This window comes from Etheostoma spectabile, unplaced genomic scaffold (assembly GCF_008692095.1).
Source record: "Etheostoma spectabile isolate EspeVRDwgs_2016 unplaced genomic scaffold, UIUC_Espe_1.0 scaffold00007627, whole genome shotgun sequence".
NCBI lineage: Eukaryota > Metazoa > Chordata > Actinopteri > Perciformes > Percidae > Etheostoma > Etheostoma spectabile.
Window position 1 is genome coordinate 1 of NW_022603507.1, and position 21,524 is coordinate 21,524.

At 43.4% G+C, this 21,524-nt stretch overlaps 28 non-coding genes and 24 pseudogenes across 28 annotated transcripts; all 52 read left to right on the top strand.

Annotated features, from left to right (window-relative positions):
* Nucleotides 1-360: 360 nt before the first annotated feature.
* Nucleotides 361-477, top strand: LOC116678611 (uncharacterized; annotated as a pseudogene).
* A 279-nt stretch (nucleotides 478-756) lies between these two features.
* On the top strand, nucleotides 757-872 carry LOC116678610 (uncharacterized; annotated as a pseudogene).
* Nucleotides 873-1,155: 283 nt separating this feature from the next.
* LOC116678608 (uncharacterized) lies at nucleotides 1,156-1,273 on the top strand (annotated as a pseudogene).
* Nucleotides 1,274-1,555: 282 nt separating this feature from the next.
* On the top strand, nucleotides 1,556-1,671 carry LOC116678607 (uncharacterized; annotated as a pseudogene).
* A 282-nt stretch (nucleotides 1,672-1,953) lies between these two features.
* Nucleotides 1,954-2,071, top strand: LOC116678594 (uncharacterized; annotated as a pseudogene).
* Nucleotides 2,072-2,350: 279 nt separating this feature from the next.
* Nucleotides 2,351-2,468, top strand: LOC116678588 (uncharacterized; annotated as a pseudogene).
* Nucleotides 2,469-2,752: 284 nt separating this feature from the next.
* Nucleotides 2,753-2,870, top strand: LOC116678603 (uncharacterized; annotated as a pseudogene).
* A 280-nt stretch (nucleotides 2,871-3,150) lies between these two features.
* On the top strand, nucleotides 3,151-3,267 carry LOC116678617 (uncharacterized; annotated as a pseudogene).
* Nucleotides 3,268-3,551: 284 nt separating this feature from the next.
* On the top strand, nucleotides 3,552-3,668 carry LOC116678590 (uncharacterized; annotated as a pseudogene).
* A 284-nt stretch (nucleotides 3,669-3,952) lies between these two features.
* Nucleotides 3,953-4,070, top strand: LOC116678599 (uncharacterized; annotated as a pseudogene).
* Nucleotides 4,071-4,350: 280 nt separating this feature from the next.
* On the top strand, nucleotides 4,351-4,467 carry LOC116678613 (uncharacterized; annotated as a pseudogene).
* A 282-nt stretch (nucleotides 4,468-4,749) lies between these two features.
* Nucleotides 4,750-4,868, top strand: LOC116678518 (5S ribosomal RNA). Its single transcript, XR_004329261.1, has one exon. It is a non-coding gene; the product is annotated as a 5S ribosomal RNA (ribosomal RNA).
* A 680-nt stretch (nucleotides 4,869-5,548) lies between these two features.
* LOC116678624 (5S ribosomal RNA) lies at nucleotides 5,549-5,667 on the top strand. The gene has a single exon (XR_004329333.1). It is a non-coding gene; the product is annotated as a 5S ribosomal RNA (ribosomal RNA).
* A 281-nt stretch (nucleotides 5,668-5,948) lies between these two features.
* On the top strand, nucleotides 5,949-6,066 carry LOC116678591 (uncharacterized; annotated as a pseudogene).
* A 279-nt stretch (nucleotides 6,067-6,345) lies between these two features.
* On the top strand, nucleotides 6,346-6,461 carry LOC116678615 (uncharacterized; annotated as a pseudogene).
* Nucleotides 6,462-6,743: 282 nt separating this feature from the next.
* LOC116678589 (uncharacterized) lies at nucleotides 6,744-6,861 on the top strand (annotated as a pseudogene).
* A 284-nt stretch (nucleotides 6,862-7,145) lies between these two features.
* LOC116678621 (uncharacterized) lies at nucleotides 7,146-7,260 on the top strand (annotated as a pseudogene).
* Nucleotides 7,261-7,537: 277 nt separating this feature from the next.
* LOC116678587 (5S ribosomal RNA) lies at nucleotides 7,538-7,657 on the top strand. Its single transcript, XR_004329328.1, has one exon. It is a non-coding gene; the product is annotated as a 5S ribosomal RNA (ribosomal RNA).
* A 285-nt stretch (nucleotides 7,658-7,942) lies between these two features.
* Nucleotides 7,943-8,061, top strand: LOC116678635 (5S ribosomal RNA). Its single transcript, XR_004329344.1, has one exon. It is a non-coding gene; the product is annotated as a 5S ribosomal RNA (ribosomal RNA).
* A 284-nt stretch (nucleotides 8,062-8,345) lies between these two features.
* On the top strand, nucleotides 8,346-8,463 carry LOC116678600 (uncharacterized; annotated as a pseudogene).
* A 281-nt stretch (nucleotides 8,464-8,744) lies between these two features.
* LOC116678647 (5S ribosomal RNA) lies at nucleotides 8,745-8,863 on the top strand. The gene has a single exon (XR_004329355.1). It is a non-coding gene; the product is annotated as a 5S ribosomal RNA (ribosomal RNA).
* A 284-nt stretch (nucleotides 8,864-9,147) lies between these two features.
* LOC116678586 (5S ribosomal RNA) lies at nucleotides 9,148-9,265 on the top strand. Its single transcript, XR_004329327.1, has one exon. It is a non-coding gene; the product is annotated as a 5S ribosomal RNA (ribosomal RNA).
* A 284-nt stretch (nucleotides 9,266-9,549) lies between these two features.
* LOC116678620 (uncharacterized) lies at nucleotides 9,550-9,666 on the top strand (annotated as a pseudogene).
* Nucleotides 9,667-9,950: 284 nt separating this feature from the next.
* LOC116678614 (uncharacterized) lies at nucleotides 9,951-10,067 on the top strand (annotated as a pseudogene).
* Nucleotides 10,068-10,351: 284 nt separating this feature from the next.
* Nucleotides 10,352-10,467, top strand: LOC116678605 (uncharacterized; annotated as a pseudogene).
* Nucleotides 10,468-10,749: 282 nt separating this feature from the next.
* Nucleotides 10,750-10,863, top strand: LOC116678609 (uncharacterized; annotated as a pseudogene).
* A 285-nt stretch (nucleotides 10,864-11,148) lies between these two features.
* On the top strand, nucleotides 11,149-11,266 carry LOC116678601 (uncharacterized; annotated as a pseudogene).
* A 283-nt stretch (nucleotides 11,267-11,549) lies between these two features.
* On the top strand, nucleotides 11,550-11,665 carry LOC116678619 (uncharacterized; annotated as a pseudogene).
* A 280-nt stretch (nucleotides 11,666-11,945) lies between these two features.
* Nucleotides 11,946-12,063, top strand: LOC116678602 (uncharacterized; annotated as a pseudogene).
* A 284-nt stretch (nucleotides 12,064-12,347) lies between these two features.
* LOC116678659 (5S ribosomal RNA) lies at nucleotides 12,348-12,466 on the top strand. The gene has a single exon (XR_004329366.1). It is a non-coding gene; the product is annotated as a 5S ribosomal RNA (ribosomal RNA).
* Nucleotides 12,467-12,751: 285 nt separating this feature from the next.
* Nucleotides 12,752-12,870, top strand: LOC116678524 (5S ribosomal RNA). The gene has a single exon (XR_004329267.1). It is a non-coding gene; the product is annotated as a 5S ribosomal RNA (ribosomal RNA).
* Nucleotides 12,871-13,153: 283 nt separating this feature from the next.
* On the top strand, nucleotides 13,154-13,272 carry LOC116678535 (5S ribosomal RNA). Its single transcript, XR_004329278.1, has one exon. It is a non-coding gene; the product is annotated as a 5S ribosomal RNA (ribosomal RNA).
* A 285-nt stretch (nucleotides 13,273-13,557) lies between these two features.
* Nucleotides 13,558-13,676, top strand: LOC116678547 (5S ribosomal RNA). Its single transcript, XR_004329289.1, has one exon. It is a non-coding gene; the product is annotated as a 5S ribosomal RNA (ribosomal RNA).
* Nucleotides 13,677-13,960: 284 nt separating this feature from the next.
* Nucleotides 13,961-14,079, top strand: LOC116678559 (5S ribosomal RNA). Its single transcript, XR_004329300.1, has one exon. It is a non-coding gene; the product is annotated as a 5S ribosomal RNA (ribosomal RNA).
* A 283-nt stretch (nucleotides 14,080-14,362) lies between these two features.
* LOC116678571 (5S ribosomal RNA) lies at nucleotides 14,363-14,481 on the top strand. The gene has a single exon (XR_004329311.1). It is a non-coding gene; the product is annotated as a 5S ribosomal RNA (ribosomal RNA).
* Nucleotides 14,482-14,767: 286 nt separating this feature from the next.
* Nucleotides 14,768-14,886, top strand: LOC116678582 (5S ribosomal RNA). Its single transcript, XR_004329323.1, has one exon. It is a non-coding gene; the product is annotated as a 5S ribosomal RNA (ribosomal RNA).
* A 285-nt stretch (nucleotides 14,887-15,171) lies between these two features.
* Nucleotides 15,172-15,290, top strand: LOC116678593 (5S ribosomal RNA). The gene has a single exon (XR_004329329.1). It is a non-coding gene; the product is annotated as a 5S ribosomal RNA (ribosomal RNA).
* Nucleotides 15,291-15,575: 285 nt separating this feature from the next.
* On the top strand, nucleotides 15,576-15,694 carry LOC116678604 (5S ribosomal RNA). Its single transcript, XR_004329330.1, has one exon. It is a non-coding gene; the product is annotated as a 5S ribosomal RNA (ribosomal RNA).
* A 284-nt stretch (nucleotides 15,695-15,978) lies between these two features.
* Nucleotides 15,979-16,097, top strand: LOC116678616 (5S ribosomal RNA). The gene has a single exon (XR_004329331.1). It is a non-coding gene; the product is annotated as a 5S ribosomal RNA (ribosomal RNA).
* Nucleotides 16,098-16,383: 286 nt separating this feature from the next.
* On the top strand, nucleotides 16,384-16,502 carry LOC116678623 (5S ribosomal RNA). Its single transcript, XR_004329332.1, has one exon. It is a non-coding gene; the product is annotated as a 5S ribosomal RNA (ribosomal RNA).
* A 284-nt stretch (nucleotides 16,503-16,786) lies between these two features.
* On the top strand, nucleotides 16,787-16,905 carry LOC116678625 (5S ribosomal RNA). Its single transcript, XR_004329334.1, has one exon. It is a non-coding gene; the product is annotated as a 5S ribosomal RNA (ribosomal RNA).
* Nucleotides 16,906-17,190: 285 nt separating this feature from the next.
* Nucleotides 17,191-17,309, top strand: LOC116678626 (5S ribosomal RNA). The gene has a single exon (XR_004329335.1). It is a non-coding gene; the product is annotated as a 5S ribosomal RNA (ribosomal RNA).
* A 284-nt stretch (nucleotides 17,310-17,593) lies between these two features.
* On the top strand, nucleotides 17,594-17,712 carry LOC116678627 (5S ribosomal RNA). The gene has a single exon (XR_004329336.1). It is a non-coding gene; the product is annotated as a 5S ribosomal RNA (ribosomal RNA).
* Nucleotides 17,713-17,996: 284 nt separating this feature from the next.
* On the top strand, nucleotides 17,997-18,115 carry LOC116678628 (5S ribosomal RNA). Its single transcript, XR_004329337.1, has one exon. It is a non-coding gene; the product is annotated as a 5S ribosomal RNA (ribosomal RNA).
* Nucleotides 18,116-18,400: 285 nt separating this feature from the next.
* Nucleotides 18,401-18,518, top strand: LOC116678596 (uncharacterized; annotated as a pseudogene).
* A 286-nt stretch (nucleotides 18,519-18,804) lies between these two features.
* LOC116678629 (5S ribosomal RNA) lies at nucleotides 18,805-18,923 on the top strand. Its single transcript, XR_004329338.1, has one exon. It is a non-coding gene; the product is annotated as a 5S ribosomal RNA (ribosomal RNA).
* A 286-nt stretch (nucleotides 18,924-19,209) lies between these two features.
* On the top strand, nucleotides 19,210-19,328 carry LOC116678630 (5S ribosomal RNA). The gene has a single exon (XR_004329339.1). It is a non-coding gene; the product is annotated as a 5S ribosomal RNA (ribosomal RNA).
* Nucleotides 19,329-19,614: 286 nt separating this feature from the next.
* On the top strand, nucleotides 19,615-19,733 carry LOC116678631 (5S ribosomal RNA). The gene has a single exon (XR_004329340.1). It is a non-coding gene; the product is annotated as a 5S ribosomal RNA (ribosomal RNA).
* A 286-nt stretch (nucleotides 19,734-20,019) lies between these two features.
* Nucleotides 20,020-20,138, top strand: LOC116678632 (5S ribosomal RNA). The gene has a single exon (XR_004329341.1). It is a non-coding gene; the product is annotated as a 5S ribosomal RNA (ribosomal RNA).
* A 286-nt stretch (nucleotides 20,139-20,424) lies between these two features.
* Nucleotides 20,425-20,543, top strand: LOC116678633 (5S ribosomal RNA). Its single transcript, XR_004329342.1, has one exon. It is a non-coding gene; the product is annotated as a 5S ribosomal RNA (ribosomal RNA).
* A 286-nt stretch (nucleotides 20,544-20,829) lies between these two features.
* LOC116678634 (5S ribosomal RNA) lies at nucleotides 20,830-20,948 on the top strand. The gene has a single exon (XR_004329343.1). It is a non-coding gene; the product is annotated as a 5S ribosomal RNA (ribosomal RNA).
* Nucleotides 20,949-21,233: 285 nt separating this feature from the next.
* On the top strand, nucleotides 21,234-21,352 carry LOC116678636 (5S ribosomal RNA). Its single transcript, XR_004329345.1, has one exon. It is a non-coding gene; the product is annotated as a 5S ribosomal RNA (ribosomal RNA).
* The last annotated feature ends 172 nt before the right edge of the window (nucleotides 21,353-21,524 follow it).

Below are 21,524 nucleotides of genomic sequence, written 5' to 3' on the forward strand. Positions count from 1 at the left end.
GTCTGATCTCGGAAGCCAAGCAGGTTGGGCCGGCTTAGTTTGGATGGGAGACCGCCTGGGAATACCTGGTGCTGTAAGCTTTTTAGTTAGCCTAAGCGCTGTGGCTTCTTTGCTGGACGTAGAGCAACAAAGGAAACTGTATTAAGGACGTAACTTTTTTTTTGAAGCACCAATCTTCTTTAGAATATAAATAAACGAACTCAGTGTTCAACATTTCAAGTAAGAGTTCAAAATACTTGCAGTTTGACCACAGCATAAATAAAAATAAGTTCTCGAAGACAACAAGTCCACCAAGTCTAAGTAGGTATTAGAACGTTCAGGTTTTCACACTAGAAATAGCTGGATTTCGCCTGTATGGTTGCTTACGGCCACACCACCCTGAAAGTGCCGCTCTCGTATGATCTCGGAAGCCAAGCAGGGTTGGGCCGGCTTAGTACTTGGATGGGAGACCGCCTGGGAATACCTGGGCTGTAAGCTTTTTAGTTAGCCTAAGGCGCTGGGCTTCTTTGCTGGCGTAGAGCAAACAAGGAAACTGTATAAGGACGTAACTTTTTTTTTTGAAGCACCATTCTTCTTTAGAATTAAATAAACAATCTCAGTGTTCAACATTTCAAGTAAGAGTTCAAAATACTTGCAGTTTGACCACAGCATAAATAATAATAAGTTCTGGAAGACAACAAGTCCACCAAGTCTAAGTAGGTATGAGAACCTTCAGGTCTTCACATCTAGAAATAGCTGGATTTCGCCCTGTATGGTGCTTACGGCACACCACCCTGAAAGTGCCCTCTCGTCTGATCTCGGAAGCCAAGCAGGGTTGGGCCGGCTTAGTACTTGGATGGGAGACCGCCTGGGAATACCTGGTGCTGTAAGCTTTTTAGTTAGCCTAGGCGCTGTGGCTTCTTTGCTGGACGTAGAGCAAACAAGGAAACTGTATAGAGGACGTAACTTTTTTTTTTTGAAGCACCATTCTTCTTTAGAATTAAAATAAACACTCAGTGTTCAACATTTCAAGTAAGAGTTCAAAATACTTGCAGTTTGACCACAGCATAAATAAATAATAAGTTCTGGAAGACAACAAGTCCACCAAGTCTAAGTAAGGGTAAGAGAACGTTCAGGTTTTCACATGGAGAATAGCTGGATTTCGCCTGCATGGTTGCTTACGGCCACACCACCCTGAAAGTGCCCGCTCTCGTCTGATCTCGGAAGCCAAGCAGGGTTGGGCCGGCTTAGTACTTGGATGGGAGAACCGCCTGGGAACCTGGTGCTGTAAGCTTTTTAGTTAGCCTAAGGCGCTGTGGCTTCTTTGCTGGACGTAGAGCAAACAAAAACTGTATAAAGGACGTAACTTTTTTTTTTTGAAGCACCATTCTTCTTTAGAATTATAAAACGAACTCAGTGTTCCAACATTTCAAGTAAGAGTTCAAAATACTTGCAGTTTGACCACAGCATAAATAAATAATAAGTTCTGAAGACAACAAGTCCACCAAGTCTAAGTAAGGTATTAGAACCTTCAGGTCTTCACATCTTAAATAGCTGGATTTCGCCCTGTATGGTTGCTTACGGCCACCACCCTGAAAGTGCCCGCTCTCGTCTGATCTCGGAAGCCAAGCAGGGTTGGGCCGGCTTAGTACTTGGATGGGAGACCGCCTGGAATACCTGGTGCTGTAAGCTTTTAGTTAGCCTAAGGCGCTGTGGCTTCTTTGCTGGACGTAGAGCAAACAAGGAAACTGTATAGAGGACGTAACTTTTTTTTTTGAAGCACCATTCTTCTTTAGAATTAAAATAAACAATCTCAGTGTTCAACATTTCAAGTAAGAGTTCAATACTTGCAGTTTGACCACAGCATAAATAAATAATAAGTTCTGGAAGACAACCAGTCCACCATCTAAGTAAGGTAAGAGAACGTTCAGGTCTTCACATCTAGAAAATAGCTGGATTTCGCCCTGTATGGTTGCTTACGGCCACACCACCCTGAAAGTGCCCGCTCTCGTCTGATCTCGGAAGCCAAGCAGGGTTGGGCCGGCTTAGTACTTGGATGGGAGACCGCCTGGAATACCTGGTGCTGTAAGCTTTTTAGTTAGCCTAAGGCGCTGTGGCTTCTTTGCTGGACGTAGAGCAAACAAGGAAACTGTATAAGGACGTAACTTTTTTTTTTTGAAGCACCATTCTTCTTTAGAATTAAAATAAACATCTCAGTGTTCCACATTTCAAGTAAGAGTTCAAAATACTTGCAGTTTGACCACAGCAAAATAATAATAAGTTCTGAAGACAACAAGTCCACCAAGTCTAAGTAGGTTATAGAACGTTCAGGTCTTCACATCTAGAAATAGCTGGATTTCGCCTGTTGGTTGCTTACGGCCACACCACCCTGAAAGTGCCCGCTCTCGTCTGATCTCGGAAGCCAAGCAGGGTTGGGCCGGCTTAGTACTTGGATGGGAGACCGCCTGGGAATACCTGTGCTGTAAGCTTTTTAGTTAGCCTAAGGCGCTGTGGCTTCTTTGCTGGACGTAGAGCAAACAAGGAAACTGTATTGAGGACGTAACTTTTTTTTTTGAAGCACCATTCTTCTTTAGAATTATAATAAACAATCTCAGTGTTCAACATTTCAAGTAAGAGTTCAAAATACTTGCAGTTTGACCACAGCATAAATAAATAATATGTTCTCGAAGACAACAAGTCCACCAAGTCTAAGTAGGGTATAGAACCTTCAGGTTTTCACATATAGAAATAGCTGGATTTCGCCTGTATGGTTGCTTACGGCCACACCACCCTGAAAGTGCCCGCTCTCGTCTGATCTCGGAAGCCAAGCAGGGTTGGGCAGCTTAGTACTTGGATGGGAGACCGCCTGGGAATACCTGGTGCTGTAAGCTTTTTAGTTAGCCTAAGGCGCTGTGGCTTCTTTGCTGGACGTAGAGCAAACAAGGAAACTGTATAGAGGACGTAACTTTTTTTTTTGAAGCACCATTCTTCTTTAGAATAAAATAAACAACTCAGTGTTCAACATTTCAAGTAGAGTTCAAAATACTTGCAGTTTGACCACAGCATAAATAATAATATTCTGGAAGACAACAAGTCCACCAAGTCTAAGTAAGGTAAGAGAACGTTCAGGTCTTCACATCTAGAAATAGCTGGATTTCGCCCTGTATGGTTGCTTACGGCCACACCAACCTGAAAGTGCCCGTCTCGTCTGATCTCGGAAGCCAAGCAGGGTTGGGCCGGCTTAGTACTTGGATGGGAGAACGCCTGGGAATACCTGTGCTGTAAGCTTTTAGTTAGCCTAAGGCGCTGTGGCTTCTTTGCTGGACGTAGAGCAAACAAGGAAACTGTATAGAGGACGTAACTTTTTTTTTTGAAGCACACCATTCTTCTTTAGAATTAAAATAAACAACTCAGTGTTCACATTTCAAGTAAGAGTTCAAAATACTTGCAGTTTGACCACAGCATAAATAAATAATAAGTTCTGGAAGACAACAAGTCCACAAGTCTAAGTAAGGTAAGAGAACGTTCAGGTCTTCACATCTAGAAATAGCTGGATTTCGCCCTGTATGGTTGCTTACGGCCACACCACCCTGAAAGTGCCCGCTCTCGTCTGATCTCGGAAGCCAAGCAGGGTTGGGCCGGCTTAGTACTTGGATGGGAGACCGCCTGGGAACCTGGTGCTGTAAGCTTTTAGTTAGCCTAAGGCGCTGTGGCTTCTTTGCTGGACGTAGAGCAAACAAGGAAACTGTATAGAGGACGTAACTTTTTTTTTTGAAGCACCATTCTTCTTTAGAATTAAAATAAACAATCTCAGTGTTCAACATTTCAAGTAAGAGTTCAAAATACTTGCAGTTTGACCACAGCATAAATAAATAATAAGTTCTGGAAGACAACAAGTCCACCAGTCTAAGTAAGGTAAGAGAACGTTCAGGTCTTCACATCTAGAAATAGCTGGATTTCGCCCTGTATGGTTGCTTACGGCCACACCACCCTGAAAGTGCCCGCTCTCGTCTGATCTCGGAAGCCAAGCGGGTTGGGCCGGCTTAGTACTTGGATGGGAGACCGCCTGGGAATACCTGGTGCTGTAAGCTTTTTAGTTAGCCTAAGGCGCTGTGGCTTCTTGCTGGACGTAGAGCAAACAAGGAAACTGTATAAAGGACGTAACTTTTTTTTTTGAAGCACCATTCTTCTTTAGAATTAAATAAACAACTCAGTGTTCAACATTTCAAGTAAGAGTTCAAAATACTTGCAGTTTGACCACAGCATAATAAATAATAAGTTCTGGAGACAACAAGTCCACCAAGTCTAAGTAAGGTATTAGAACCTTCAGGTTTCACATCTAGAAATAGCTGGATTTCGCCTTGCATGGTTGCTTACGGCCACACCACCCTGAAAGTGCCCGCTCTCGTCTGATCTCGGAAGCCAAGCAGGGTTGGGCGGCTTAGTACTTGGATGGGAGACCGCCGGGAATACCTGGTGCTGTAAGCTTTTGTTAGTTAGCCTAAGGCGCTGTGGCTTCTTTGCTGGACGTAGAGCAAACAAGGAAACTGTATAAGGACGTAACTTTTTTTTTTGAAGCACCATTCTTCTTTAGAATTAAAATAAACAACTCAGTGTTCAACATTTCAAGTAAGAGTTCAAAATACTTGCAGTTTGACCACAGCATAAATAATAATAAGTTCTGGAAGACAACAAGTCCCCAAGTCTAAGTAAGGTATGAGAACCTTCAGTCTTCACATCTAGAAATAGCTGGATTTCGCCCTGTATGGTGCTTACGGCCACACCACCCTGAAAGTGCCCGCTCTCGTCTGATCTCGGAAGCCAAGCAGGGTTGGGCCGGCTTAGTACTTGGATGGGAGACCGCCTGGGAATACCTGGTGCTGTAAGCTTTTTAGTTAGCCTAAGGCGCTGTGGCTTCTTTGCTGGACGTAGAGCAACAAGGAACTGTATAGAGGACGTAACTTTTTTTTTGAAGCCCATTCTTCTTTAGAATTAAAATAAACAATCTCAGTGTTCAACATTTCAAGTAAGAGTTCAAATACTTGCAGTTTGCCACAGCATAAATAAATAATAAGTTCTGGAAGACAACAAGTCCACCAAGTCTAAGTAAGGTAAGAGAACGTTCAGGTCTCACATCTAGAAATAGCTGGATTCGCCCTGTAGGGTTGCTTACGGCCACACCACCCTGAAAGTGCCCCTGCTCTCTCTGATCTCGGAAGCCAAGCAGGGTTTGCCGGCTTAGTACTTGGATGGGAGACCGCCTGGGAATACCTGGTGCTGTAAGCTTTTAGTTAGCCTAAGGCGCTGTGGCTTCTTCTTTGCTGGACGTAGAGCAAACAAGGAAACTGTATAAAGGACGTAACTTTTTTTTTTTGAAGCACCATTCTTCTTTAGAATTAAAAAAACGACTCAGTGTTCAACATTTCAAGTAAGAGTTCAAAATACTTGCAGTTTGACCACAGCATAAATAAATAATGTTCTGGAAGACAACAAGTCCACCAGTCTAGTAAGGTAAGAGAACGTTCAGGTCTTCACATCTAGAAATAGCTGGATTTCGCCCTGTATGGTTGCTTACGGCCACACCACCCTGAAAGTGCCCGCTCTCGTCTGATCTCGGAAGCCAAGCAGGGTTGGGCCGGCTTAGTACTTGGATGGGAGACCGCCTGGGAATACCTGGTGCTGTAAGCTTTTTAGTTAGCCTAAGGCGCTGTGGCTTCTTTGCTGGACGTAGAGCAAACAAGGAAACTGTATAGAGGTAACTTTTTTTTTTGAAGCACCATTCTTCTTTAGAATTAAAATAAACAATCTCAGTGTTCCACATTTCAAGTAAGAGTTCAAAATACTTGCAGTTTGACCACAGCATAAATAATAATAAGTTCTGGAAGACAACAAGTCCACCAAGTCTAAGTAAGGTAGAGAACGTTCAGGTCTTCACATCTAGAAATAGCTGGATTTCGCCCTGTATGGTTGCTTACGGCCACACCACCCTGAAAGTGCCCGCTCTCGTCTGATCTCGGAAGCCAAGCAGGGTTGGGCCGGCTTAGTACTTGGATGGGAGACCGCCTGGGATACCTGGTGCTGTAAGCTTTTTAGTTAGCCTAAGGCGCTGTGGCTTCTTTGCTGGACGTAGAGCAAACAAGGAAACTGTATAAAGGACGTAACTTTTTTTTTTGAAGCACCATTCTTCTTTAGAATTATAATAAACGATCTCAGTGTTCAACATTTCAAGTAAGAGTTCAAATACTTGCAGTTTGACCACAGCATAAATAAATAATAGTTCTGGAAGACACCACCACCAAGTCTAAGTAAGTATGAGAACTTCAGGTCTTCACATCTAGAAATAGCTGGATTTCGCCCTGTATGGTTGCTTACGGCCACACCACCCTGAAAGTGCCCGCTCTCGTCTGATCTCGGAAGCCAAGCAGGGTTGGCCGGCTTAGTACTTGATGGGAGACCGCCTGGGAATACCTGTGCTGTAAGCTTTTTAGTTAGCCTAAGGCGCTGTGGCTTCTTTGCTGGACGTAGAGCAAACAAGGAAACTGTATAAAGGACGTAACTTTTTTTTGAAGCACCATTCTCTTTAGAATTAAAAAAAAACAATCTCAGTGTTCACATTTCAAGTAAGAGTTCAAAATACTTGCAGTTTGACCACAGCATAAATAAATAATAAGTTCTGGAAGACAACAAGTCCACCAAGTCTAAGTAGGTAATTAGACCTTCAGGTTTCCACATATAGAAATAGCTGGATTTCGCCTTGCATGGTTGCTTACGGCCACACCACCCTGAAAGTGCCCGCTCTCGTCTGATCTCGGAAGCCAAGCAGGGTTGGGCCGGCTTAGTACTTGGATGGGAGACCGCCTGGGAATACCTGTGCTGTAAGCTTTTTAGTTAGCCTAAGGCGCTGTGGCTTCTTTGCTGGACGTAGAGCAAACAAGGAAACTGTATAGAGACGTAACTTTTTTTTTTGAAGCACCATTCTTCTTTAGAATTAAAATAAACAATCTCAGTGTTCAACATTTCAAGTAAGAGTTCAAAATACTTGCAGTTTGACCACAGCATAAATAAATAATAAGTTTCTGAAGACAACAAGTCCACCAAGTCTAAGTAAGGTATAGAACCTTCAGGTCTTCACATCTAGAAATAGCTGGATTTCGCCTTGTATGGTTGCTTACGGCCACACCACCTGAAAGTGCCCGCTCTCGTCTGATCTCGGAAGCAGGGGGTTGGGCTGGCTTAGTACTTGGATGGGAGACCGCCTGGGAATACCTGGTGCTGTAAGCTTTTTAGTTAGCCTAAGGCGCTGTGGCTTCTTTGCTGGACGTAGAGCAAACAAGGAAACTGTATAAGGACGTAACTTTTTTTTTTTGAAGCACCATCTTCTTTAGAATATAATAAACAACTCAGTGTTCAACATTTCAAGTAAGAGTTCAAAATACTTGCAGTTTGACCACAGCATAAATAAATAATAAGTTCTGGAAGACAACAAGTCCACCAGTCTAAGTAGGTATGAGAACCTTCAGTTTTCACATATAGAAGCTGGATTTCGCCTTGCATGGTTGCTTACGGCCATACCACCCTGAAAGTGCCCGCTCTCGTCTGATCTCGGAAGCCAAGCAGGGTTGGGCCGGCTTAGTACTTGGATGGAGAGACCGCCTGGGAATACCTGGTGCTGTAAGCTTTTTAGTTAGCCTAAGGCGCTGTGGCTTCTTTGCTGGACGTAGAGCAAACAAGGAAACTGTATAGAGGACGTAACTTTTTTTTTTTTGAAGCACCATTCTTCTTTAGAATTAAAATAAACAATCTCAGTGTTCAACATTTCAAGTAAGAGTTCAATACTTGCAGTTTGACCACAGCATAAATAAATAATAAGTTCTGGAAGACAACAAGTCCACCAAGTCTAAGTAAGGTAGAGAACGTTCAGGTCTTCACATCTAGAAATAGCTGGATTTCGCCCTGTATGGTTGCTTACGGCCACACCACCCTGAAAGTGCCCGCTCTCGTCTGATCTCGGAAGCCAAGCAGGGTTGGGCCGGCTTAGTACTTGGATGGGAGACCGCCTGGGAATACCTGGTGCTGTAAGCTTTTTAGTTAGCCTAAGGCGCTGTGGCTTCTTTGCTGGACGTAGAGCAACAAGGAAACTGTATAAAGGACGTAACTTTTTTTTTTTGAAGCACCATTCTTCTTTAGAATTATAATAAACAACTCAGTGTTCACATTTCAAGTAAGAGTTCAAAATACTTGCAGTTTGACCACAGCATAAATAAATAATAAGTTCTGGAAGACAACAAGTCCACCAAGTCTAAGTAAGGTATGAGAACCTTCAGGTCTTCACATCTAGAAATAGCTGGATTTCGCCCTGTATGGTTGCTTACGGCCACACCACCCTGAAAGTGCCCGCTCTCGTCTGATCTCGGAAGCCAAGCAGGGTTGGCCGGCTTAGTACTTGGATGGGAGACCGCCTGGGAATACCTGGTGCTGTAAGCTTTTTAGTTAGCCTAAGGCGCTGTGGCTTCTTTGCTGGACGTAGAGCAAACAAGGAACTGTATAGAGGACGTAACTTTTTTTTTTGAAGCACCATTCTTCTTAGAATTTAATAAACAATCTCAGTGTTCAACATTTCAAGTAAGAGTTCAAAATACTTGCAGTTTGACCACAGCATAAATAAATAATAAGTTCTGGAAGACAACAAGTCCACCAAGTCTAAGTAAGGTATGAGAACCTTCAGGTCTTCACACTAGAAATAGCTGGATTTCGCCTGTATGGTTGCTTACGGCCACACCACCCTGAAAGTGCCCGCTCTCGTCTGATCTCGGAAGCCAAGCAGGGTTGGGCCGGCTTAGTACTTGGATGGGAGACCGCCTGGGAATACCTGGTGCTGTAAGCTTTTAGTTAGCCTAAGCGCTGTGGCTTCTTTGCTGGACGTAGAGCAAACAAGGAAACTGTATAGAGGACGTAACTTTTTTTTTTGAAGCACCATTCTTCTTTAGAATTAAAATAAACAATCTCAGTGTTCAACATTTCAAGTAAGAGTTCAAAATACTTGCAGTTTGACCACAGCATAATAAATAATAATGTTCTGGAAGACAACAAGTCCACCAAGTCTAAGTAAGGTATGAGAACCTTCAGGTCTTCACATCTAGAAATAGCTGGATTTCGCCTTGTATGGTTGCTTACGGCCACACCACCCTGAAAGTGCCCGCTCTCGTCTGATCTCGGAAGCCAAGCAGGGTTGGGCCGGCTTAGTACTTGATGGGAGACCGCCTGGGAATACCTGGTGCTGTAAGCTTTTTAGTTAGCTAAGGCGCTGTGGCTTCTTTGCTGGACGTAGAGCAAACAAGGAACTGTATAAAGGACGTAACTTTTTTTTTTTTGAAGCACCATTCTTCTTTAGAATATAATAAACGAACTCAGTGTTCAACATTTCAAGTAAGAGTTCAAAATACTTGCAGTTTGACCACAGCATAAATAAATAATAAGTTCTGGAAGACAACAAGTCCACCAAGTCTAAGTAAGGTATGAGAACCTTCAGGTCTTCACATCTAGAATAGCTGGATTTCGCCCTGTATGGTTGCTTACGCCACACCACCCTGAAAGTGCCCGCTCTCGTCTGATCTCGGAAGCCAAGCAGGTTTGGGCGGCTTAGTACTTGGATGGGAGACCGCCTGGGAATACCTGGTGCTGTAAGCTTTTTAGTTAGCCTAAGGCGCTGTGGCTTCTTTGCTGGACGTAGAGCAACAAGGAAACTGTATAAAGGACGTAACTTTTTTTTTTGAAGCACCATTCTTCTTTAGAATTAAATAAACAATCTCAGTGTTCAACATTTCAAGTAAGAGTTCAAAATACTTGCAGTTTGACCACAGCATAAATAAATAATAAGTTCTGGAAGACAACAAGTCCACCAAGTCTAAGTAAGGTAAGAGAACGTTCAGGTCTTCACATCTAGAAATAGCTGGATTTCGCCCTGTATGGTTGCTTACGGCCACACCACCCTGAAAGTGCCCGCTCTCGTCTGATCTCGGAAGCCAAGCAGGGTTTGGCCGGCTTAGTACTTGGATGGGAGACCGCCTGGGAATACCTGGTGTTAAGCTTTTTAGTTAGCCTAAGGCGCTGTGGCTTCTTGCTGGACGTAGAGCAAACAGGAAACTGTATAGAGGACGTAACTTTTTTTTTTGAAGCACCATTCTTCTTTAGAATTATAATAAACAATCTCAGTGTTCAACATTTCAAGTAAGAGTTCAAAATACTTGCAGTTTGACCACAGCATAAATAAATAATAAGTTCTGGAAGACAACAAGTCCACCAAGTCTAAGTAAGGTATGAGAACCTTCAGGTCTTCACATCTAGAAATAGCTGGATTTCGCCCTGTATGGTTGCTTACGGCCACCACCCTGAAAGTGCCCGCTCTCGTCTGATCTCGGAAGCCAAGCAGGGTTGGGCCGGCTTAGTACTGGATGGGAGACCGCCTGGGAATACCTGGTGCTGTAAGCTTTTTAGTTAGCCTAAGGCGCTGTGGCTTCTTTGCTGGACGTAGAGCAAACAAGGAAACTGTATAGAGGACGTAACTTTTTTTTTGAAGCACCATTCTTCTTTAGAATAAAATAAACAATCTCAGTGTTCAACATTTCAAGTAAGTTCAAAATACTTGCAGTTTGACCACAGCATAAATAAATAATAAGTTCTGGAAGACAACAAGTCCACCAAGTCTAAGTAAGGTAAGAGAACGTTCAGGTCTTCACATCTAGAAATAGCTGGATTTCGCCCTGTATGGTTGCTTACGGCCACACCACCCTGAAAGTGCCCGCTCTCGTCTGATCTCGGAAGCCAAGCAGGGTTGGGCCTTTACTTGGATGGGAGACCGCCTGGGAATACCTGGTGCTGTAAGCTTTTTAGTTAGCCTAAGGCGCTGTGGCTTCTTTGCTGGACGTAGAGCAAACAAGGAAACTGTATAGAGGACGTAACTTTTTTTTTTGAAGCACCATTCTTCTTTAGAATTAAATAAACAATCTCAGTGTTCAACATTTCAAGTAAGAGTTCAAAATACTTGCAGTTTGACCACAGCATAAATAAATAATAAGTTCTGGAAGACAACAAGTCCACCAAGTCTAAGTAAGGTAAGAGAACCTTCAGGTCTTCACATCTAGAAATAGCTGGATTTCGCCCTGTATGGTTGCTTACGGCCACACCACCCTGAAAGTGCCCGCTCTCGTCTGATCTCGGAAGCCAAGCAGGGTTGGCCGGCTTAGTACTTGGATGGGAGACCGCCTGGGAATACCTGGTGCTGTAAGCTTTTAGTTAGCCTAAGGCGCTGTGGCTTCTTTGCTGGACGTAGAGCAAACAAGGAAACTGTATAAGGACGTACTTTTTTTTTTTTGAAGCACCATTCTTCTTTAGAATTAAATAAACAATCTCAGTGTTCAACATTTCAAGTAAGAGTTCAAAATACTTGCAGTTTGACCACAGCATAAATAAATAATAAGTTCTGGAAGACAACAAGTCCACCAAGTCTAAGTAAGGTAAGAGACCTTCAGGTCTTCACATCTAGAAATAGCTGGATTTCGCCCTGTATGGTTGCTTACGGCCACACCACCCTGAAAGTGCCCGCTCTCGTCTGATCTCAAGCCAAGCAGGGTTGGCCGGCTTAGTACTTGGATGGGAGACCGCCTGGGAATACCTGGTGCTGTAAGCTTTTTAGTTAGCCTAAGGCGCTGTGGCTTCTTTGCTGGACGTAGAGCAAACAAGGAAACTGTATAGAGGACGTAACTTTTTTTTTTTGAAGCACCATTCTTCTTAGAATTAAAATAACAATCTCAGTGTTCAACATTTCAAGTAAGAGTTCAAAATACTTGCAGTTTGACCACAGCATAAATATAATAAGTTCTGAAGACAACAAGTCCACCAAGTCTAAGGGGTATTAGAACCTTCAGGTTTTCACATCTAGAAATAGCTGGATTTCGCCTTGTATGGTTGCTTACGGCCACACCACCCTGAAAGTGCCCGCTCTCGTCTGATCTCGGAAGCCAAGCAGGGTTGGCCGGCTTAGTACTTGGATGGGAGACCGCCTGGGAATACCTGGTGCTGTAAGCTTTTTAGTTAGCCTAAGGCGCTGTGGCTTCTTTGCTGGACGTAGAGCAAACAAGGAAACTGTATAGAGGACGTAACTTTTTTTTTGAAGCACCATTCTTCTTTAGAATTAAATAAACAATCTCAGTGTTCAACATTTCAAGTAAGAGTTCAAAATACTTGCAGTTTGACCACAGCATAAATAAATAATAAGTTCTGGAAGACAACAAGTCCACCAAGTCTAAGTAAGGTAAGAGAACCTTCAGGTCTTCACATCTAGAAATAGCTGGATTTCGCCCTGTATGGTTGCTTACGGCCACACCACCCTGAAAGTGCCCGCTCTCGTCTGATCTCGGAAGCCAAGCAGGGTTGGGCCGGCTTAGTACTTGGATGGGAGACCGCCTGGGAATACCTGGTGCTGTAAGCTTTTTAGTTAGCCTAAGGCGCTGTGGCTTCTTTGCTGGACGTAGAGCAAACAAGGAAACTGTATAGAGGACGTAACTTTTTTTTTTTGAAGCACCATTCTTCTTTAGAATTAAAATAAACAATCTCAGTGTTCAACATTTCAAGTAAGAGTTCAAAATACTTGCAGTTTGACCACAGCATAAATAAATAATAAGTTCTGGAAGACAACAAGTCCACCAAGTCTAAGTAAGGTAAGAACCTTCAGGTCTTCACATCTAGAAATAGCTGGATTTCGCCCTGTATGGTTGCTTACGGCCACACCACCCTGAAAGTGCCCGCTCTCGTCTGATCTCGGAAGCCAAGCAGGGTTGGGCCGGCTTAGTACTTGGATGGGAGACCGCCTGGGAATACCTGGTGCTGTAAGCTTTTTAGTTAGCCTAAGGCGCTGTGGCTTCTTTGCTGGACGTAGAGCAAACAAGGAAACTGTATAGAGGACGTAACTTTTTTTTTGAAGCACCATTCTTCTTTAGAATTAAAAAACAATCTCAGTGTTCAACATTTCAAGTAAGAGTTCAAAATACTTGCAGTTTGACCACAGCATAAATAAATAATAAGTTCTGGAAGACAACAAGTCCACCAAGTCTAAGTAAGGTAAGAGAACGTTCAGGTCTTCACATCTAGAAATAGCTGGATTTCGCCCTGTATGGTTGCTTACGGCCACACCACCCTGAAAGTGCCCGCTCTCGTCTGATCTCGGAAGCCAAGCAGGGTTGGGCCGGCTTAGTACTTGGATGGGAGACCGCCTGGGAATACCTGGTGCTGTAAGCTTTTTAGTTAGCCTAAGGCGCTGTGGCTTCTTTGCTGGACGTAGAGCAAACAAGGAAACTGTATAAAGGACGTAACTTTTTTTTTTGAAGCACCATTCTTCTTTAGAATTAAAATAAACAACTCAGTGTTCAACATTTCAAGTAAGAGTTCAAAATACTTGCAGTTTGACCACAGCATAAATAAATAATAAGTTCTGGAAGACAACAAGTCCACCAAGTCTAAGTAAGGTATGAGAACCTTCAGGTCTTCACATCTAGAAATAGCTGGATTTCGCCCTGTATGGTTGCTTACGGCCACACCACCCTGAAAGTGCCCGCTCTCGTCTGATCTCGGAAGCCAAGCAGGGTTGGGCCGGCTTAGTACTTGGATGGGAGACCGCCTGGGAATACCTGGTGCTGTAAGCTTTTTAGTTAGCCTAAGGCGCTGTGGCTTCTTTGCTGGACGTAGAGCAAACAAGGAAACTGTATAAAGGACGTAACTTTTTTTTTTGAAGCACCATTCTTCTTTAGAATTAAAATAAACAACTCAGTGTTCAACATTTCAAGTAAGAGTTCAAAATACTTGCAGTTTGACCACAGCATAAATAAATAATAAGTTCTGGAAGACAACAAGTCCACCAAGTCTAAGTAAGGTAAGAGAACTTCAGGTCTTCACATCTAGAAATAGCTGGATTTCGCCCTGTATGGTTGCTTACGGCCACACCACCCTGAAAGTGCCCGCTCTCGTCTGATCTCGGAAGCCAAGCAGGGTTGGGCCGGCTTAGTACTTGGATGGGAGACCGCCTGGGAATACCTGGTGCTGTAAGCTTTTTAGTTAGCCTAAGGCGCTGTGGCTTCTTTGCTGGACGTAGAGCAAACAAGGAAACTGTATAAGGACGTAACTTTTTTTTTTGAAGCACCATTCTTCTTTAGAATTAAATAACAATCTCAGTGTTCAACATTTCAAGTAAGAGTTCAAAATACTTGCAGTTTGACCACAGCATAAATAAATAATAAGTTCTGGAAGACAACAAGTCCACCAAGTCTAAGTAAGGTAAGAGAACCTTCAGGTCTTCACATCTAGAAATAGCTGGATTTCGCCCTGTATGGTTGCTTACGGCCACACCACCCTGAAAGTGCCCGCTCTCGTCTGATCTCGGAAGCCAAGCAGGGTTGGGCCGGCTTAGTACTTGGATGGGAGACCGCCTGGGAATACCTGGTGCTGTAAGCTTTTTAGTTAGCCTAAGGCGCTGTGGCTTCTTTGCTGGACGTAGAGCAAACAAGGAAACTGTATAGAGGACGTAACTTTTTTTTTTGAAGCACCATTCTTCTTTAGAATTAAAATAAACAATCTCAGTGTTCAACATTTCAAGTAAGAGTTCAAAATACTTGCAGTTTGACCACAGCATAAATAAATAATAAGTTCTGGAAGACAACAAGTCCACCAAGTCTAAGTAAGGTAAGAGAACGTTCAGGTCTTCACATCTAGAAATAGCTGGATTTCGCCCTGTATGGTTGCTTACGGCCACACCACCCTGAAAGTGCCCGCTCTCGTCTGATCTCGGAAGCCAAGCAGGGTTGGGCCGGCTTAGTACTTGGATGGGAGACCGCCTGGGAATACCTGGTGCTGTAAGCTTTTTAGTTAGCCTAAGGCGCTGTGGCTTCTTTGCTGGACGTAGAGCAAACAAGGAAACTGTATAGAGGACGTAACTTTTTTTTTTGAAGCACCATTCTTCTTTAGAATTATAATAAACAATCTCAGTGTTCAACATTTCAAGTAAGAGTTCAAAATACTTGCAGTTTGACCACAGCATAAATAATAATAAGTTCTGGAAGACAACAAGTCCACCAAGTCTAAGTAAGGTAAGAGAACCTTCAGGTCTTCACATCTAGAAATAGCTGGATTTCGCCCTGTATGGTTGCTTACGGCCACACCACCCTGAAAGTGCCCGCTCTCGTCTGATCTCGGAAGCCAAGCAGGGTTGGGCCGGCTTAGTACTTGGATGGGAGACCGCCTGGGAATACCTGGTGCTGTAAGCTTTTTAGTTAGCCTAAGGCGCTGTGGCTTCTTTGCTGGACGTAGAGCAAACAAGGAAACTGTATAAGGACGTAACTTTTTTTTTTTGAAGCACCATTCTTCTTTAGAATTAAATAAACAATCTCAGTGTTCAACATTTCAAGTAAGAGTTCAAAATACTTGCAGTTTGACCACAGCATAAATAAATAATAAGTTCTGGAAGACAACAAGTCCACCAAGTCTAAGTAAGGTAAGAGAACCTTCAGGTCTTCACATCTAGAAATAGCTGGATTTCGCCCTGTATGGTTGCTTACGGCCACACCACCCTGAAAGTGCCCGCTCTCGTCTGATCTCGGAAGCCAAGCAGGGTTGGGCCGGCTTAGTACTTGGATGGGAGACCGCCTGGGAATACCTGGTGCTGTAAGCTTTTTAGTTAGCCTAAGGCGCTGTGGCTTCTTTGCTGGACGTAGAGCAAACAAGGAAACTGTATAGAGGACGTAACTTTTTTTTTTGAAGCACCATTCTTCTTTAGAATTAAATAAACAATCTCAGTGTTCAACATTTCAAGTAAGAGTTCAAAATACTTGCAGTTTGACCACAGCATAAATAATAATAAGTTCTGGAAGACAACAAGTCCACCAAGTCTAAGTAAGGTATGAGAACCTTCAGGTCTTCACATCTAGAAATAGCTGGATTTCGCCCTGTATGGTTGCTTACGGCCACACCACCCTGAAAGTGCCCGCTCTCGTCTGATCTCGGAAGCCAAGCAGGGTTGGGCCGGCTTAGTACTTGGATGGGAGACCGCCTGGGAATACCTGGTGCTGTAAGCTTTTTAGTTAGCCTAAGGCGCTGTGGCTTCTTTGCTGGACGTAGAGCAAACAAGGAAACTGTATAGAGGACGTAACTTTTTTTTTTGAAGCACCATTCTTCTTTAGAATTAAAATAAACAATCTCAGTGTTCAACATTTCAAGTAAGAGTTCAAAATACTTGCAGTTTGACCACAGCATAAATAAATAATAAGTTCTGGAAGACAACAAGTCCACCAAGTCTAAGTAGGGTATGAGAACCTTCAGGTTTTCACATATAGAAATAGCTGGATTTCGCCCTGTATGGTTGCTTACGGCCACACCACCCTGAAAGTGCCCGCTCTCGTCTGATCTCGGAAGCCAAGCAGGGTTGGGCCGGCTTAGTACTTGGATGGGAGACCGCCTGGGAATACCTGGTGCTGTAAGCTTTTTAGTTAGCCTAAGGCGCTGTGGCTTCTTTGCTGGACGTAGAGCAAACAAGGAAACTGTATAAGGACGTAACTTTTTTTTTTGAAGCACCATTCTTCTTTAGAATTAAAATAAACAATCTCAGTGTTCAACATTTCAAGTAAGAGTTCAAAATACTTGCAGTTTGACCACAGCATAAATAAATAATAAGTTCTGGAAGACAACAAGTCCACCAAGTCTAAGTAGGTATGAGAACCTTCAGGTCTTCACATCTAGAAATAGCTGGATTTCGCCCTGTATGGTTGCTTACGGCCACACCACCCTGAAAGTGCCCGCTCTCGTCTGATCTCGGAAGCCAAGCAGGGTTGGGCCGGCTTAGTACTTGGATGGGAGACCGCCTGGGAATACCTGGTGCTGTAAGCTTTTTAGTTAGCCTAAGGCGCTGTGGCTTCTTTGCTGGACGTAGAGCAAACAAGGAAACTGTATAAAGGACGTAACTTTTTTTTTTGAAGCACCATTCTTCTTTAGAATTAAAATAAACAACTCAGTGTTCAACATTTCAAGTAAGAGTTCAAAATACTTGCAGTTTGACCACAGCATAAATAAATAATAAGTTCTGGAAGACAACAAGTCCACCAAGTCTAAGTAAGGTATGAGAACCTTCAGGTCTTCACATCTAGAAATAGCTGGATTTCGCCCTGTATGGTTGCTTACGGCCACACCACCCTGAAAGTGCCCGCTCTCGTCTGATCTCGGAAGCCAAGCAGGGTTGGGCCGGCTTAGTACTTGGATGGGAGACCGCCTGGGAATACCTGGTGCTGTAAGCTTTTTAGTTAGCCTAAGGCGCTGTGGCTTCTTTGCTGGACGTAGAGCAAACAAGGAAACTGTATAAAGGACGTAACTTTTTTTTTTGAAGCACCATTCTTCTTTAGAATTATAATAAACAACTCAGTGTTCAACATTTCAAGTAAGAGTTCAAATACTTGCAGTTTGACCACAGCATAAATAAATAATAAGTTCTGGAAGACAACAAGTCCACCAAGTCTAAGTAAGGTATGAGAACCTTCAGGTCTTCACATCTAGAAATAGCTGGATTTCGCCCTGTATGGTTGCTTACGGCCACACCACCCTGAAAGTGCCCGCTCTCGTCTGATCTCGGAAGCCAAGCAGGGTTGGGCCGGCTTAGTACTTGGATGGGAGACCGCCTGGGAATACCTGGTGCTGTAAGCTTTTTAGTTAGCCTAAGGCGCTGTGGCTTCTTTGCTGGACGTAGAGCAAACAAGGAAACTGTATAGAGGACGTAACTTTTTTTTTTGAAGCACCATTCTTCTTTAGAATTAAAATAAACAATCTCAGTGTTCAACATTTCAAGTAAGAGTTCAAATACTTGCAGTTTGACCACAGCATAAATAAATAATAAGTTCTGGAAGACAACAAGTCCACCAAGTCTAAGTAAGGTAGAGAACCTTCAGGTCTTCACATCTAGAAATAGCTGGATTTCGCCCTGTATGGTTGCTTACGGCCACACCACCCTGAAAGTGCCCGCTCTCGTCTGATCTCGGAAGCCAAGCAGGGTTGGGCCGGCTTAGTACTTGGATGGGAGACCGCCTGGGAATACCTGGTGCTGTAAGCTTTTTAGTTAGCCTAAGGCGCTGTGGCTTCTTTGCTGGACGTAGAGCAAACAAGGAAACTGTATAAAGGACGTAACTTTTTTTTTTTGAAGCACCATTCTTCTTTAGAATTAAATAAACAACTCAGTGTTCAACATTTCAAGTAAGAGTTCAAAATACTTGCAGTTTGACCACAGCATAAATAAATAATAAGTTCTGGAAGACAACAAGTCCACCAAGTCTAAGTAAGGTAAGAGAACCTTCAGGTCTTCACATCTAGAAATAGCTGGATTTCGCCCTGTATGGTTGCTTACGGCCACACCACCCTGAAAGTGCCCGCTCTCGTCTGATCTCGGAAGCCAAGCAGGTTGGGCCGGCTTAGTACTTGGATGGGAGACCGCCTGGGAATACCTGGTGCTGTAAGCTTTTTAGTTAGCCTAAGGCGCTGTGGCTTCTTTGCTGGACGTAGAGCAAACAAGGAAACTGTATAGAGGACGTAACTTTTTTTTTTGAAGCACCATTCTTCTTTAGAATTAAAATAAACAATCTCAGTGTTCAACATTTCAAGTAAGAGTTCAAAATACTTGCAGTTTGACCACAGCATAAATAAATAATAAGTTCTGGAAGACAACAAGTCCACCAAGTCTAAGTAAGGTATGAGAACCTTCAGGTCTTCACATCTAGAAATAGCTGGATTTCGCCCTGTATGGTTGCTTACGGCCACACCACCCTGAAAGTGCCCGCTCTCGTCTGATCTCGGAAGCCAAGCAGGGTTGGGCCGGCTTAGTACTTGGATGGGAGACCGCCTGGGAATACCTGGTGCTGTAAGCTTTTTAGTTAGCCTAAGGCGCTGTGGCTTCTTTGCTGGACGTAGAGCAAACAAGGAAACTGTATTGAGGACGTAACTTTTTTTTTTGAAGCACCATTCTTCTTTAGAATTAAAATAAACAATCTCAGTGTTCAACATTTCAAGTAAGAGTTCAAAATACTTGCAGTTTGACCACAGCATAAATAAATAATAAGTTCTGGAAGACAACAAGTCCACCAAGTCTAAGTAGGGTATGAGAACCTTCAGGTTTTCACATATAGAAATAGCTGGATTTCGCCCTGTATGGTTGCTTACGGCCACACCACCCTGAAAGTGCCCGCTCTCGTCTGATCTCGGAAGCCAAGCAGGGTTGGGCCGGCTTAGTACTTGGATGGGAGACCGCCTGGGAATACCTGGTGCTGTAAGCTTTTTAGTTAGCCTAAGGCGCTGTGGCTTCTTTGCTGGACGTAGAGCAAACAAGGAAACTGTATAGAGGACGTAACTTTTTTTTTTGAAGCACCATTCTTCTTTAGAATTAAAATAAACAATCTCAGTGTTCAACATTTCAAGTAAGAGTTCAAAATACTTGCAGTTTGACCACAGCATAAATAAATAATAAGTTCTGGAAGACAACAAGTCCACCAAGTCTAAGTAAGGTAAGAGAACCTTCAGGTCTTCACATCTAGAAATAGCTGGATTTCGCCCTGTATGGTTGCTTACGGCCACACCACCCTGAAAGTGCCCGCTCTCGTCTGATCTCGGAAGCCAAGCAGGGTTGGGCCGGCTTAGTACTTGGATGGGAGACCGCCTGGGAATACCTGGTGCTGTAAGCTTTTTAGTTAGCCTAAGGCGCTGTGGCTTCTTTGCTGGACGTAGAGCAAACAAGGAAACTGTATAAAGGACGTAACTTTTTTTTTTTGAAGCACCATTCTTCTTTAGAATTAAATAAACAATCTCAGTGTTCAACATTTCAAGTAAGAGTTCAAAATACTTGCAGTTTGACCACAGCATAAATAAATAATAAGTTCTGGAAGACAACAAGTCCACCAAGTCTAAGTAAGGTATGAGAACCTTCAGGTCTTCACATCTAGAAATAGCTGGATTTCGCCCTGTATGGTTGCTTACGGCCACACCACCCTGAAAGTGCCCGCTCTCGTCTGATCTCGGAAGCCAAGCAGGGTTGGGCCGGCTTAGTACTTGGATGGGAGACCGCCTGGGAATACCTGGTGCTGTAAGCTTTTTAGTTAGCCTAAGGCGCTGTGGCTTCTTTGCTGGACGTAGAGCAAACAAGGAAACTGTATAGAGGACGTAACTTTTTTTTTTGAAGCACCATTCTTCTTTAGAATTAAAATAAACAATCTCAGTGTTCAACATTTCAAGTAAGAGTTCAAAATACTTGCAGTTTGACCACAGCATAAATAAATAATAAGTTCTGGAAGACAACAAGTCCACCAAGTCTAAGTAAGGTATGAGAACCTTCAGGTCTTCACATCTAGAAATAGCTGGATTTCGCCCTGTATGGTTGCTTACGGCCACACCACCCTGAAAGTGCCCGCTCTCGTCTGATCTCGGAAGCCAAGCAGGGTTGGGCCGGCTTAGTACTTGGATGGGAGACCGCCTGGGAATACCTGGTGCTGTAAGCTTTTTAGTTAGCCTAAGGCGCTGTGGCTTCTTTGCTGGACGTAGAGCAAACAAGGAAACTGTATAGAGGACGTAACTTTTTTTTTTGAAGCACCATTCTTCTTTAGAATTAAAATAAACAATCTCAGTGTTCAACATTTCAAGTAAGAGTTCAAAATACTTGCAGTTTGACCACAGCATAAATAAATAATAAGTTCTGGAAGACAACAAGTCCACCAAGTCTAAGTAAGGTAAGAGAACCTTCAGGTCTTCACATCTAGAAATAGCTGGATTTCGCCCTGTATGGTTGCTTACGGCCACACCACCCTGAAAGTGCCCGCTCTCGTCTGATCTCGGAAGCCAAGCAGGGTTGGGCCGGCTTAGTACTTGGATGGGAGACCGCCTGGGAATACCTGGTGCTGTAAGCTTTTTAGTTAGCCTAAGGCGCTGTGGCTTCTTTGCTGGACGTAGAGCAAACAAGGAAACTGTATAAGGACGTAACTTTTTTTTTTGAAGCACCATTCTTCTTTAGAATTAAAATAAACAATCTCAGTGTTCAACATTTCAAGTAAGAGTTCAAAATACTTGCAGTTTGACCACAGCATAAATAAATAATAAGTTCTGGAAGACAACAAGTCCACCAAGTCTAAGTAAGGTAAGAGAACCTTCAGGTCTTCACATCTAGAAATAGCTGGATTTCGCCCTGTATGGTTGCTTACGGCCACACCACCCTGAAAGTGCCCGCTCTCGTCTGATCTCGGAAGCCAAGCAGGGTTGGGCCGGCTTAGTACTTGGATGGGAGACCGCCTGGGAATACCTGGTGCTGTAAGCTTTTTAGTTAGCCTAAGGCGCTGTGGCTTCTTTGCTGGACGTAGAGCAAACAAGGAAACTGTATAGAGGACGTAACTTTTTTTTTTGAAGCACCATTCTTCTTTAGAATTAAAATAAACAATCTCAGTGTTCAACATTTCAAGTAAGAGTTCAAAATACTTGCAGTTTGACCA